This window comes from Neltuma alba, unplaced genomic scaffold (assembly GCF_004799145.2).
Source record: "Neltuma alba isolate B1F8T4 unplaced genomic scaffold, ASM479914v2 tig00010452_pilon, whole genome shotgun sequence".
NCBI classification, from domain to species: domain Eukaryota; kingdom Viridiplantae; phylum Streptophyta; class Magnoliopsida; order Fabales; family Fabaceae; genus Neltuma; species Neltuma alba.
The window spans coordinates 352,138-356,047 of NW_021635344.1; the positions used below are offsets into that span (position 1 = coordinate 352,138).

Sequence of the window (3,910 nt, forward strand, 5' to 3'; positions counted from 1 at the left end):
TTTTTATAATAAGGTCTAGAGGGAGTAGTACTTTTGGCCTCCTTTTTTAGTTTTGTATTTTTATTTTTGTGGCTAAAAGCCTAAGACCCATATCCTAATAGTCTTTTGTTCGATTGGTAGACAGTTGTCGACATCACACTACGCCTGTATAAAGGAAGCAGATTTTGCCATTGAAATTTATCTCCGCCAAGCCCATCCAAGAAGAAGAAAAGAAAATGGAGGAAGCCGCACAAGAGAGTGGACATTCGATGATCAGTCCTACCATCTCTCAGTTCAACGGAGTGGATGACGCCGAATTGGGTAAAGTCATTGATCACTATGTCGACCGTATGTCTCACACAAGAGATCATTTCTTAGGTAATTTTTTTCGCTTTAATTTAAATATTCTTGCTCAGAAATTGAAGAAGAAACAGAAGAAGACATTTCAAAGTAAGAAAAAAAATACTGCAAAGTCAGGAAGAAAGAGAAGGGCGAGAAAATCGAGGAAGGAGAAGGAGAGAGCATAAATGCTCTGACACCATGTTACGGAGTGAACATGGTGATAAGAATGGGAAAGTTATTTTTCTATTATTTCATCTTAGATATATATACAAAGTATGAAAAGGACTACACGTGAGCTGTACAATCAGTTTTATTCTAACTGAACTAATCTAACCAATATTATAAATTAGTTATACTTAGATATTTATACTCTAACATCAAGTCATTTAAAATTCATATGGTATATATTCTCTGCGGAAAAATAATCAACATCCCATAAAACTATGATTAAGCTTTGTCCATGTTTCATGGCCGGTCTCACGCCCGATTAAATCCCTATCAAATCTCTCTAATGAATATGTATCTACGTCAAAATTATTCAAAGAAGAAGAAAATATCAACCATTACTAGTTTGAGTTTCTAAGTCTAGTTTTAATTATATGCACGCAGGTTATCCAACGAATCTAGACTTCAACTACGATGCACTGGGGAAGTTACTACGTTTCCACTTGAACAACGCTGGTGATCCATTTATAGGCAGCGGCTATTCACTTAACTCACACCCATTTGAGCTGTGCGTACTTCATTGGTTTGCCGAACTATGGAAAATAGAGAAGAATGAGTATTGGGGATATATTACGACTGGTGGAACTGAAGGAAATGTCCAGGGGATCTTAGTTGGGTAACGTACTAGATTTTTGAGAAGTAAAGTAGCAATGCTAAGGAAAAAAAAAGAAAGTAAAATACACCAAAAATTGCTAAATAACAAATGAGTGTGGGTGAATTTTAAAATTCTAAATAAAACCTCTTATACTATTCTAAAATTTTTAATTCTCGCAAAATGATGCAAATGCGTTTCACTTTTTTTTTTTTAATATTACCACATCAACACTATTAGCAGGTTTCCAGCTGCCAAAGCTCTGTAACATGTCACCAAAACTTCATGACCAGTCGTCAGAGCTCTGGTGATTATTCCTTTTTATGTATTAAATACTCTTTTAAAGCTATTGACTACATTTGTTTCTAAAACTCTGGTGACTACTCTTGTGTAGCTATTGATTACTTTAGCACCATGATTGACTATTTTCATTTTTAAAAATTTGGTAACTACTCTTACTTAGCTATTGGCTACTGTAGTTTTACTGTTGATTACTTTTGTTTTAAAAATTCAAAAAAAAAAAATACATTAAGTGTTGTTGAATATCTACTGATTATTTTTTGTTTAGTTATTTACTAATCTTGTATAGTCAATAGCTACGCAAAAGTAATTATTAGAATTTCGAAAACAAAAGTAGTTAATAATGAAACTAAAGTAATTGATATATAACTATACAAAAGTACTCGTTGAGAGCAAAGGCAATATTGTCATTTCACAATATTTTAAAATTCTAAAATAGTACAAGGAGTCTGATTTGGATTTTTGAAATTCATCCATCTAATTTGGCCTTTACCATTTTGGGGGTATTTTATTGTTTTTTTTTTTTCAATCCTAATCATAAGCTTGTTAAAAATTTATTTTGCCTCAATTCTATAAATTCAAGTGATAAAATATTGAGACAAATAAGACACCCAAGTGTAGTGAGTCCCCCCCGGGGGGGAATATGTAAAGATCGATTTGTTCATTTACCAATGAAACAGGAGGGAACTACATCCCGAAGGAATTATCTACACATCATGGGACTCGCATTATTCAGTGATGAAAGTAGCAAGACTTCTTAGAGTCAAGTGTGTGGTAGTGGGAACTCTAATCTCGGGTGAGATTGACTATAACGAGCTAAAGAAGTCACTTCGTGCAAACAAGGACAAGCCAGCCATAATCAACCTAAACATAGGTCTTTTTTCCTACTCTCTTTCTACATACATATACATGTATATATATGTATAACAGTATATAATGGGAGTTGTCTTGCTGTAGGGACTACCTTAAAGGGAGCCATTGATGACCTGGATCTTATACTAAAGTCGCTTGAGGAATGTGGTTTCAGTGAAGATCGATTCTACATTCATTGTGATGCCGCACTATTTGGAATGATGATACCTTTGATGTCCAGGTGAGTATAATATGATGAAAGAAATTGTGATCCTAGCTAATATCATAATGCATCACATGTTGAATTCACAGGCACCGGATATTTCTTTCAAGAAACCCATTGGAAGCATAACTATTTCTGGGCACAAGTTCCTGGGCTGTCCAATGCCTTGTGGCATTTTTATAACTCGTTTAAGACACATTGATTTTCTCTCAAGCGAAAAAGTAGAATACATTGCCTCAAAAGACAACACCATATCTGGAAGTCGAGGAGGCCATGCTGCCATCTTCATTTGGTACGCTCTCAACAAGAAAGGCTTCAATGGCCTTCAACAAGAAGTTCAAGAATGCATCAAGAAAGCGATCTACCTTCGAGATTGCTTGAGAGACCGTGGCATCGGAGCATTGCTTAACAAGTTCAGCAACACTGTGGTGTTCGAGAGGCCCCAAGATGATGCGTTTGCTCGCAAGTGGAGCTTGGCTAGCAAAGGGAATATATCACATGTGGTTGTGATGCAACACGTGTCGCTGGAAATGTTAGATTCATTTGTGAGTGAGTTTGTCAAGAGTCGGTCTGCTTGGTACGAAGATAATAATAAGCAAATGGAGACTCCTTGTGTTGCTGAGGATATTGGTGCTGAGAATTGTGCTTGTGCTGTCCACAAGATGTTGATTTCATGAAAATGCAATGGCGACGTTGAAAGCAAGACTTTCTACGTATGATATAGTGACATATGGTACCTGTTTGGATTGGAGGTAGAAAAAGTAGCTTATTTTCAATTTGGCTTTTGGAAAAGTTAGATTGGGTAAAATTTAAATTCGTTAATGTAATTTATATTTGGATTGGCTTTTGAAAAGGTTAGATTGGATGAAAGTAGTTGTTTGGATTATGATTGAATAGATAAATTTAGTTTGCAAAAATACCAAAATGGGTATGACTTTTATTCAATAATTAAAAATAAAAAGAATTATCAAGTTACATAATATAATGTTAAATTATTTTAATAGAAAAAAGTTAAATTTAAATCTAATAAATAAAATATATTTAAATTAAAAATTATAGTACAATGAAGACAATGTTCAATATCCATTGACAAGTTCCTTTGGCTCAGGAAAAACAAAAAAAAGGCCACATGATGTTCTCTCTCATTTAGCTACACGGCCGGAAGAAGAAAGTAGTAGAATGGTGCCCTCTTTGATTAAAGCTTCAATACCCAACAAACGTTGGCTTTCACTCCTTCCAAACCTTGATTTAAAACCAAGTTAGTAGTTCAGCTCTGTAGTAAAAAGCTATATAAGACTCAGCATAAATAATAAGACCCAGGTTCCAATTAAATTTTAATTGAACCAGTAATCCTAAATTTGAACTAATCTAAAAGCCATATTTAGATTTAGGTATAA

The 3,910-nt window shown here is 34.4% G+C and overlaps 1 pseudogene; it reads left to right on the top strand.

Moving 5' to 3' along the window:
- The first annotated feature begins 215 nt into the window (after positions 1–215).
- Positions 216–3,190, top strand: LOC114756675 (serine decarboxylase-like; annotated as a pseudogene).
- Positions 3,191–3,910: the final 720 nt, after the last annotated feature.